Source organism: Triturus cristatus, chromosome 9 (genome assembly GCF_964204655.1).
Source record: "Triturus cristatus chromosome 9, aTriCri1.1, whole genome shotgun sequence".
Taxonomy (NCBI): Eukaryota; Metazoa; Chordata; class Amphibia; order Caudata; family Salamandridae; genus Triturus; species Triturus cristatus.
The window spans coordinates 136,689,753-136,702,062 of NC_140592.1; positions in this window are offsets into that span (position 1 = coordinate 136,689,753).

A 12,310-nucleotide genomic window follows, 5' to 3' on the forward strand; every position below is an offset into this window, starting at 1 on the left:
CGGACCAAACTGTCAAGCCAGGTCTTCCCTAGACCGGAAACAAACATCCTGGGATCGCTCCATCCATCATCTCCATGTGTTTGCTTTTTTCGCCCTAAGTTGGCAGGGTATGCCCAGACGTGGGTACCTTGCTCACTTTGCCACTGGATCCCACTGTTAAGGACTTACTGGAGGTAACAGGAAAGCTTCATGGCCAAGGCCCCTCAGCAGCCACGGGGACCTCATCCCCCAAGCAGTAGTGAACCAGGAGGCATGTTTGCAGAGTGGTGGAGAAAGGGGGCATGGCCTCCGAAGTCCTCTCAGAAATCAGACTGTGTGGGACTTACTGGAGGTAACAGGAGGGTTTGTTGGCCCCCAATGACCCTCAGCATCAAAGGTGAGTTTATCCTCTAACCAGCAGTGCCCCCAGGAGGTGCATCTGCAGAGTGCTGGAGAAAGGGGGCATGGCCTTCAAAGACCTCTCAGCAATCCCACTGTGTTCACTTACTGGAGGTAACAGAAGGGCTTGTTGTCCCCCAAGGACCCTCTAGGCCCAAGGGGACCACATTTACCAATCAGCAGTGCACCAGGAGGTGCGTTTACAGAGTGGCGATGAAGGGGGCATGGCCTCTGACGACTTGCCTGTTTATTTTTTACTGGTTTACATTTTTATAAGGGAGGGGGCTGCGTGCCCCCACACTTCCCTGGGCTGATTTTGGCCTGGGGTCCCCATACCCCGGGGCCAGGCCTCTAGTCTGGGTGTCCTGGTCCCACCCAGGGCACCCAGATACTTTGTTGGGGACTGCGGGGGGAGCCCTAAGGCCCCTGTTGTTCCTGCTGGTTCGCCATGTCCTGCAGGAGCTGGTATTGCTTTTGGACACAGGGAGCTGCTGAACATGCAGATTCCTGTGTCCAAAAGCAATTCTGCATTTTTTATGCTCTTGCTTGCTAGAAGTGGAGCAGAGTTTGCTATTGCTTGGCAGGAGCAATAAATCCACCGCCAAGCCATATCAAACAGCTAAGTCCCGGGGTTGGGCACCCTGGGACACAGCAGGAGCCGGCCATGGAGGGTGGCAGTCCCGAGGTTCATCTTTCGCTCCAGGAGTGGGCCACGCAGCCCCCCTCCTTTGTTTCATTTACCCCCAGAGCGGTGGTTGTCCCAGGAGTCCACATTGGACCCCCTGCGTTATATTATTTGAGCCCCGGGGAGGTGGTGGTCCCCAGGGCTATGGGGGGACCCTAGTGGACACTTGCATTAATACAACATTAGCCCCAGGGAGGTGGTGGTTCCCAGGGCTGTGGAAGAGGCTATACAGGCCTCCCTCACACTAATTTTAATCAATAGCCTCGGAGAGATGTTGGCCGTCGGGGCAGTGGGGGAGATGTGCAGGCTCCCCTCATCACTTTGCTTGTTTGAGGGAGGTAGCGGTCCCCGGGGCGTGAGGGTGCTGCATGGGCACCCCCCACATTATTATATAACATGCCACATGGATGTGGCCCACTCGGAGTCTTCTTATAAAAAACGCGTGGAAGCCTGCGTGTCTTGTTTTAATTTTGCTGTGGATCCATCCGTGAATTTGCAGCAAAATTTTTTAAAATGCTTTCAACTACGGGCAGGGTCCCTGTGGGACCCCAACCACGATATCTTGGGACTCAGGGTATTCCTACCCTGTCCCCTTTTTGTTATTTTTTACGTTTTTTGTGGGACTGGGGTTCAAGCCGAGTCCAAAGATGACTGCCAAAACTTACAGGTTGAAGTTGGATATCAGTAGGATTTTGGGCTCCCAGATATCTGTATTCTTTAAACTTAAACATCTCTGGAACTACTGAATGGATTTACACTAAGTCACAAAAAGCACGCTTTCTGAACTAACATCGAGATTTCTGCCAAATTTTGTGAAATTCTGTTCAGCGTTTTCAGGCTGTAGTTGTGTTCAAAAAATGAAAAATCCCCATAGACATAACATGGGGAAAACGCGTTTTGGGACCACCCCCTTTTTTCATGGCGCTTGCTTGATGGATCACCCCGAAACTTTCAAAACAGCAGCTGCACCAGTAAAGGGACGTTTTGTGAATGTTCGTCAAGCGGTGGCAAAATTATTGGCATAACAAAAAACGCTAACTACAACTGGTAATATATATATGTGATCAAGGCTCCACAGAGCCGAAACGTTATGGCTGTCGCTCTGGGCAATAAATGAAACTTGCACTACCTCCAGGCTCGTGTACTTACTTCTTTGGCAGTTGAAGGACCTTCAAGGCTGGTGGAAGTAGTTTCTGGATATATATATATATATATATATATATATGCAAATAACTGGCGGATTCTTCCACTTCCCAGCAGGCGAGGAGGAAAGCACACGGACACCAGGCGTGCTTCACGAAGATTTATTCAGAAGCAACGGCATGACATGTCATTACGCGTTTCGGCCACCAGGTGGCCTTGATCACATGAGGTAACAACCATACTTGACATCCTTATATACACAGCATTTTGTGATCACGTGATGATTGGTGATGAACGACATAGAAAACATGTAAATGGTCACGATTAATCTATAGCCATAGTGTCTGCTTTGAATTACAATGTTTCTGGTTGACTTGTCATTATACATTGTTATAAAGGCGTGCAAATACATGAACATTGATGTTGGTAAAGTGCAGATGCTTATTGTGCAAAATACGCAAATTGAAGTGCAAATCGCAGTAGTATTATTGTGCAAAATGAGCAGCAAGGTGCAAAATACAAATATTCGCACGAGGTATGTATGTATAAAGTGGCTATATAGAGGTGCAAAATACATTTTGATAAAACCTTGGCATGATTGCCTAAAAGGCAATTAACGATGTAAAATACCAACATATTCTTGTGCAAAATACGCAATAATAATACCAAAGCTAATCTGCATGGCAAAAAATGTCAACCTAGTTCATGAATGCTCATGAATAAAAATACCAAACGCCCATCTAATGATTGACAAGAAAGATACAAAACAGATGACAAATATGTCGATCATGTGGATTTTAATTTTCCAGAAAAATGTGGAACGGGTGCAAATGTGAAAAAATAATAAAAGGATGGAGAAACACAGGAAGGCGGAAGAACAATCATAAATTTGGAAATGAAAAATCTTGGAATACTTTGAAATGAGCATCACAACAGTCCACATTCAGAGACTGGTTCAATAAACGTATACACAGGAGCAGATGTTTATATGTGTGTCTTCAGTGGCAATGATCCCAGATATATAGCGGCTTGTAGATACTGGAAAGGCCGAATTATGTGGAGCATCAATTGGGAATACCGTAGACACCAGCACCAGGAAAAAATGTGTATGACAACCAGAAAAATGGAAGAATGAGGGAAGAAAAACGTTGACAGAAAGAAAAGGAGAAAAAAGGGGAAGAAGAAAAAAACAAAGAAAAATGTGTAAGCAAATAGTTCATCAAACATAAGTCAATGTTGCAATACTTGAACAATCATGAAAAATAGAATAAGGATTGTTGTACACTATCCTTCTAGATATATGTGCTCTAAAATTGAAAGTAGACAAAAGGGACTAAAAACAGGGAGCAGCTAGCCATACAAATGAAATATCAGTGGACATCTTGTTTTGTTCACTCAGTTTGTGCGCTAAAAACTGATGATGATGATGTGCCTGTTTTCAAATACAATTATACAAGTCGTCAGTATTGTTGAGTCCTGTAGGGGCCTTGCTATCGAACTCAAGGATATACCTTGTTTCGAGCTGTCTTAAAGACTTTTCTCTATTGCCCCCTCTGCGTTGTGCAGGAATATTGTCGATAACAAAGTATTTGAGGCAACTCAGGTCATTATTGTGATATCTCTTAAAATGTCGCGCTACGGGGTAGTTAGAATCGTTATTGACAATAGCTCTTAAGTGCTGGAGGATTCTTACATGGGCTTGAAGTTTGGTACTGCCTATGTAATTTAGTCCGCACGTGCAGTTGAGGACATACACCACGAATTCTGACCTACAGGTGTAATGGCCCTTAATTTGCCTTGTGTTGGGGCTAAAGGGAACCAGGTATTCAGTGGTGTTCTGACCGAATTTGCAAGCCCTACAACTTGTACATTTAAAAAATCCATTTTTTGGTTTAAGCCAAGTACTATTAGAGGGTTTGTCCTTGTTGGATCTCATAAGTTCTCCCTTCATTGTTTTAGCCCTTCTAAATGTAATCACAGGTTTGGAAGGTAACATGGGGGCCAGAACACCGTCAGTAAGTAAGATGGGCCAATTTTAGGTAATGATGGCCCTGATTCTATGGTGTTGCTTGTTGTAAGTCGTGATCAGACGTGGTGCGTCCGGAAATAGATCATCCTTCCCAAGATCAGATTCAATGGGAATAGGGACACTTGACTTATCAATTAATAGTGTGTCTCTGGGCATGATCTGCACTTTTTTATAGGCATCCCTCAGAGTCTTCTCAGTGTATCCTCTTTCCTTCATCCTAGTTATAGCCTCCTCCGAGCATCTTGTTCTTTCCTCTGGTGTACTGCAGATACGCTTTATGCGGAGGAGTTCCCCATAGGGGATACTTTTTATTAGGTGCTGGGGATGAGCACTGCTGGCGTGCAAGATGGAATTGCCAGCAGTGGGTTTCCTATAGAGGGTTGTCTCAATTTTATTGTCAATGATCATGACTCTGGTATCAAGAAACTCTACTGAATTATAGTCAATGTGTGAAGTGAATTTGAGATTAAAAGTATTGTTGTTTAAAATCTCAATAAAATTCATCACACTAGTAAAATCCCCGTTCCAAACCATAAAAACATCATCAATAAATCTGAACCATGTGACAATCTGAGAATTAAAAACTTCCGCATGTGTCCCCATGAGAACCTGCTCCTCCCACCTGCCGACATGGAGACAGGCATAACTAGGGGAGAAGCAAGCTCCCATGGCGACTCCTCTCTTCTGGGAATATAGATCGTTACCAAACATAAAATGATTGTTGCATAGAGCCCACTCAATTAGTTCCAAAAGCATAACATTATGGTTATGAAATTCGATTGGTCTGCGGTCCAGTTAGCGTTTGGTAGCAGCCATGCTGGTAACATGTTCAATGCTTGTATATAGTGACTCAATATCAAGAGTCACTAGCAGAAACCCTGGTTGCCATTCGATATTGCTCAATTTTCTAATGAAATCACTTGTGTCTTTTATGTAGGTGGATAAGTTCTGGACTAATGGCTGTAAAAAATAATCCACATACCTACTGGTGTTCTCGCTGATGCTGTCGATGGCAGATATGATGGGTCTGCCAGGTACCGGCCTTGTTTCTTTATGAATTTTCGGTATGAGACGAAGCGTGGGGATTATGGGGAATTGATTGTGCAAGAAATTAAATTTGTTGCTTGAAATCAAACCCTGTCTCTTGTAGGAGTGCAGCATTTTCTTCAGAGACTCCTTGGCAGTGTTGTAACTCTTTGTATTTATTTTCTCGTAGCAGTTACTGTCAGAAAGCTGCCTTCTTGCTTCAGACTCATACTCATTCTTGGGCCATATGACTACATTTCCTCCTTTGTCGGACGTACAGATTATCAAACCTGAGTTATTATTGAGTTTGGTCATTAGATTTTTATATTGTAACTCTTGTTGATTAATCTTTGCCTTTTTGTGACTGGTCGTCCTGTAGAGGTTTTTCAAATCGTTGGTAACCATCTCCTGGAAGATATCCACAGCGTCTTTGGGCATCATGGGGGTAAAGCTCGATTTCCCTTTAAATGGGCTGAGGCCAGCACAAGAGTCAGTATTGATAAGGGTTGAAAGCCTTTCCTGTGTGGACCGAGTGTCGTTTGACCCATTTGAGGAGTTGGCCTCAGCGTTGTTAAGTTCAGCCATAGTAAGGAGCAGGTGCGCATCCGCTGCTTCTAGATTATAATCCGCAGTGATGGCTGTACTGCCTGTAGAAGCTTGTGGTTTATTTCCGCCTTTGATGGTGAAATTTTTTTTCAGTTTCAATTTCCTCGCAAAGCTGAACATATCTACTCTGGTTTTGCAATAATTAAAATTATTGCTTGCACAGTAGGAGAGGCCCAGGGATAAGATGTTTTCTTCAGCAGTGGTGAGAGCGATATTGGACAGATTGACTATGGTGTTGCTGTCACTTAAATTCTTTAGCGTCGCCGCCATTGAGCTTTTTTGCCTTTTTGCACTACACGCTTTTCTTCTGGCGCTCCGTTTCTTGTTGCGCCTGACCCTCCAGATGTTTGCGGATTCCGCGGTCTCAGGGTCTGACGGCGGTCCTCGGCCAAAAAATTCAGCTCCTCTCCTGGTTGTAAAATGCTTGGCATTATGTTTGAATTCATACGGTCCATTTCTTCCCCCTCACTCCCGCTGGTCAGAGAAACCGAATCTGTTGTATCTGATCCGGCCGTCGTGGGATGTCCACTTGTAGTTGGTACACTCTGTGTGGTTGTGGTCAATATGTCGGAACGTTTTTTTCTTGCGTTGTCATAGCGACGGGCAAATGTAAAAATCTGCCCCAATTCGTAGTCCTCCTTGTCTCTGGTGAATTTGCGTACTTTTCTTAGTTTAATTCTTTCTTGTTGTTTTTTAATTCTGTCATCAATTTCCTTTCTTTGTTTCAGGATTTCTTCTGTTTCGGGTCATTGGTTAAGTTGATCATTAATTTCTTCGATTTGTTTAAGGAGTATATTCCGATCAATTCTAGCATATTTAATTAGGATCCTGACCGCATTCATGGAAGCGCTAAGGTTGTTGTCCGCCCACTCAACAAGCATTTCAGGGTGAATATTGTCGAAATTGGGCGCTAACATAATTCTTAGACCACGTGGGACTCGGCCAGCTTCCTCGTACTTGGTTAGCGATATCTCTTCCCACCACTTCATCATTTCACTTTTTGGATGTTTTTCAAGTGTTTTCAATAAGGTTCTTAAGTCAGGGTTGGGATCCATAGCTATATTTTTACCATCATCCGCTCTTTTAGTGGTTGTTGTACCCAAATTCCTGAACAATTCTTCAGCCTCCGCCTCGCGCTCTCGTTGGGCGTTACTGGACATGCCTGCGCCGTGCTGACGATGACTTCTTTTACAGTCCGGACCTCGCTAAGACTGTAACGATAAGGAAACACTACCTCGGCACCCGTGTTCATTCAAAATCTAGCTTGCCCTGAAAGAGTCGTCGGGAAATGCCACAGAGGGCAACATCCGGCAGCACGCCATCAGGGTCCTTCTGGGATTTGTAGTTTGCACGGGGGGACGACACCAATTTCCGTATACGAAAGTGAGTACTGAGAATGGCTGAGGGTGTCGGCCAGCTGTCACCGAAGGGGTCCGTGAAAGGTAGCAGTCCCACTACCAACAAATTGATGCAAATAACTGGCGCATTCTTCCACTTCCCAGCAGGCGAGGAGGAAAGCACACGGACACCAGGCGTGCTTCACGAAGATTTATTCAGAAGTCAGCAACGGCATGACATGTCATTACGCGTTTCGGCCACCAGGTGGCCTTGATCACATGAGGTAACAACCATACTTGACATCCTTATATACACAGCATTTTGTGATCACGTGATGATTGGTGATGAACGACATAGAAAACATGTAAATGGTCATGATTAATCTATAGCCATAGTGTCTGCTTTGAATTACAATGTTTCTGGTTGACTTGTCATTATACATTGTTATAAAGGCGTGCAAATACATGAACATTGATGTTGGTAAAGTGCAGATGCTTATTGTGCAAAATACGCAAATTGAAGTGCAAATCGCAGTAGTATTATTGTGCAAAATGAGCAGCAAGGACTACCTCTCTGCCAAATTTCAAGTAATTCTGTTCAGCTGTTCGGGCTGTAGCTTGGACTAAAGGTCCTATGGAAAAATGCATGGGGAAAACGCGTTTTGGGACCCCCCTTTTTCTCAGCCCCCGCTTGACGAATCCCCCCGAGACTTTCAGCCCACCTATTTTGAAAATTTCGCAAGGATTCGTCAATCGGCGCCAAAGTTATTCCAAATAGAATGTTGCGGATTTCCTATGGAAACACGATCCTAACTATAACTATCTACTGGCGACCGCCAGTAGATAATATATATACATATATATATATATACATATATATATATACATATATATATATATATTATATATATATATATTCACTGAAAAAACCATAGGTTTCACACATGTTATAGTTAGCTGGACATTTTACTGATAAAAAACCAATGAAATTCCCCCGTTATAGTTACTGTAGGCAACTATAACTCACGCGACCGTAATCCTCTGCTGATGCTAATACTGTATTTAGACACTTATTTGCCCATGTCTTCTTCCATTAAATTTTAGCTATACATATATTACAAATATTTTTTTTTCATAAAGACACATATGTCATCAGCAGAGGATTACGGTCGCGTGAGTTATAGTTGCCTACAGTAACTATAACGGGGGAATTTCATTGGTTTTTTATCAGTAAAATGTCCAGCTAACTATAACATGTGTGAAACCTATGGTTTTTTCAGTGAATTTGCAAGGTTTTTTAAATGCTAATTCCTAACTATAACGTGTGTGAAACCTATGGTTTTTTCAGTGAATTTGCAAGGTTTTTTAAATGCTAATTCCTAACTATAACGTGTGTGAAACCTATGTTTTTTTCAGTGAATTTGTACGGTTTTTTAAATGCTAAGTTACTTTACGCCATTTGTGGCGTGCGCGCCCACTTAACGCAGTTCGTTCCGTGCGCGCACGGTGCGCTTCGCGCACCGTGCGCACACAGTGAGCACACGGTGCGCTTCGCGCACCGCGTGCCCACGTTACGCTAGATGGGCCATGAACGCACGATGCGCTTCGCGCACCGTGCGCACATGGAGGTCATATGATGAGCATCGTTGTGACAGGTAAAATATATGTTTTGTTTATCTCTGATGAGCCATGCAAAAAAGGTGCCCATCGGGCACCTTTTGCACACAAGGTGGTGAGAATGTGGATTTTTTTTTTTTAATTATTATTTCTTACCGTACGCGTAATCGGCGAAATTTTCGAAAAAATTAAAATTGCCTTTTTTCACTTGGGGGAGCGTTGGGGACTCCCTCGACATGGCTAGGTGCTTGGGAGCTGTGTAAACAGCCCCTTTACATGATTTGCACTTTGTTTTTCAACCCCCTGTCAGAGTGCGAGAGAGAAAATGGCGGCTGCCGCTTCCTGGTTTCGACCGATTCGAATGTTTACTAAGATCTAAGGGCCAATCAGAATCGCGCTCGCGCACGCCACCGTACGCGTACGGTAAGCGCACCGTAAGCGCACCGTAAGCTGGCTCAGATATATATATTGATTTAAAGGCTATTTTCTCAGAATCTACTGAACAGATTTACACAAAACCTACAAAAGGCACTTCCTTGACCTGAGGACTACCTCTCTGCCAAATTTCAAGTAATTCTGTTCAGCCGTTCGGGCTGTAGCTGTGTCTAAAGGTCCTATGGAAAAATGCATGGGAAAAACGCGTTTTGGGACCCCCCTTTTATCTCAGCCCCCGCTTGATGAATCCCCCCGAGACTTTCAGGGTAGGAGCGGAGCGTAGCGCCCCACCTATTTTGAAAAATTCGCGAGGATTCGTCAACCGACGCCAAAGTTATTCAAAATAGAATGTTGCGGATTTCCTATGGAAACGTGGTCCTAACTATAACTACCTACTGGCGACCGCCAGTAGGTAATATATATATATATATATATAACCTACTGGCGGTCGCCAGTAGGTAGTTATTGTTAGGACCTATTTTCCATAGGAAATCCGCAACATTCTATTCCCAATAATTCTGGTGCCGGCTGACGAATCTTCGCAAAATTTTCCAAACTTTTGGCCAGCTCTGGTCCGCTCCTATCCTGAAAGTTTCGTGGTGATTCGTCAAGCGGGGGCCGAGAAAAAAGGGGGGTCCCAAAACATGTTTTCCCCATGCAATTTCCCATAGGACCTGTTGACACAGCTACAGCCCGAACTGCTGAACGGAATTACACCAAATTTGGCAAAGAGGTAGTCCTCAGTTCAGACTCGTGCCTTTTCTATAAATGGTGTAAATCCGTTCAGTAGTTCCTGAGAAAATTAGACTAAAAAAGATAGATATATCTATGGCCTTGGAGGATCCGCGCACCCTAAGCGCACCCTAAGCGCACCCTCCCCGAACCAAGTGCGCACCCTCCGGATCACGTCCTGAATGCTAATTGGCTGTCAAGTGTCTGTCTACATTCGAAACCAGGAACTGTTGGCAGCCATTTTGTGCCTCGGTAGAAGCGAGGCTGATTAAGTAAGGGAAATAACTGTGTGAAAGATGTAAAGGGGGCAGGGTAGAAATACTCTGACCCTCTAGTGTTGCTTAGGGGGTCCCAGAAGGATCCCCTGGGGCCCCCTTTTTCTATTTTTTTGGGTGCGCGGATCCCCAAAAAATGGGGAAAAAAATAAAATAATAAAGTTTTGAAAATATAGTTTAAAAATTATTTAAAAAAATATAAAAATATATTTTAAAACATTAACAATTTTTTTTAAAAACCCCAATAAAAACAAAAAATATTTTTTAATTTTTAAAAGAATTGAAAAAAGAAGTTGAAAAAAAGGTGATAAAAAAGTATTTAAAAAAGATAATTAAAGGAATTGACACACTGAAATTGAAAAATTTAGAAATTCAATGAAAATCATTAAACATCATAGCTTTATGACACATATCAGTTATATGATTGACTCACTCCTACTATTCGAGCATATCCAGAAAACCTGTGTAGGAATGAATTGGGACACAACTTTTTTGGATTTGGTTATATATATATATATATATTCACTGAAAAAACCATAAGTTTCATGCACGTTATAGTTAGGAATTGGCATTTAAAAAACCTTAGAAATTCACTGAAAAAAACAGAAGTTTCAGGGGTGTTATAGTTAGCTGGACATTTCCCTCGTACAAAACCCTAGAAATTCCCCCGTTATAGTTAGTTCAGCTAACTATAACTCGCGCGCCCCCGCAATGCACTGCTGATAACGTCACATATTACATCACTAATGACATGGCATACTGGCATACTGGCTGGCCGGGAAAAACCTGTTTGAGATTGGCTACACCCCGTCACTACTAGCGCGCAGTACATTACAGTCGCTGTTGTGCCCCGGTGCCCCTAGACCATCGGATCCCCCGGCCCTATTGAAAATGACACTTCATTATTGGTCGTCGGCATGTAAATATGCTAAAATATCACAACCCATATTCCCCTAACATACCGCTGTGAGGTCTCCCTACGAGGCAGGGAATTCTGAGTGCCGGGCGAATACGGAGTTGGACGTAACAGGGGGTGGAGACAATTGGAGCCGTTTTTCAGGAAGTCAGTCTGATACCACAAGTGAATTTTGTGCGGGTGAATGGGGTGCCTGATACCCAGTTTCTGCTTCATGCGGCGGTCTCCCAGTACATCCGGGCACAGTGGAGGGCGACACCTGCAGAACCCTCAACGTTTCACCTCCTGCGCTCCCTGCATATAATGGGCCATGGGCGCTTCCTGGTTCGCTGACTGTACCGGGGACTCCGGGAACACACACAGGTCTCCTTGGCCCCTCTCAGGCTGCGGTGGGCAGCAGATCTGTCCCGGGCACTTAGTGATAGAGAGTGGTCCTCTATCCTGGAATACCCCAAGAAAGTGTCCCGCAATTGCCCGTTGAAAACGATCCAATTATTTATACTCCATAGGGCTTACCTTACACCCCATGCGATGGGTAAGATGCACAACGCGGCAGTTACGGCCTGTCCTCGCTGCCCGGCGCCGGATGCTGACCTGATGCACATGCTGTGGCTGTGCCCGAGGTTGCGGGGATACTGGGGTAGGATAACACAAATCTTAAGTGCACTCACCGAGCGCCCCTCCTGGGACGTAGCAGAGGCTTGTTTCTTGGGTCTTTTACCAATCCCCCTTAAGGCGAAACTATTGCGTAGTTTTGCCAATCTGTCACTAGCGCTGGCGAAGCGCCTCATAACGCAGCGTTGGAAATCACGTGCGCCGCCGCGGGTGGAGACCTGGGGAGAGGAGGTGTTGAGATGGGCAGTGGCAGAGCGCGAAGCCCTATACCGCGAGGAGAGCCGGGGGCTGCGAAAGCGTCCTATATCCTTGGAGTGGGCGCACCTAACTGAGCTGTTTAAGGGTGAGATGGGGGAGGTGGGGGGGTCTGAGGGGGCCACTCCCCGGGATCCCCAGAATCCCCCTGCGTGAGCAGGGATGTATGTGGGCGATTGGGCTTGATGTTTGCTGGTACCAGTCCCCTGGCATTAAATGAGGACGTATCCCACTTGATGGAGGCCGCATGCAGGTTGGAGG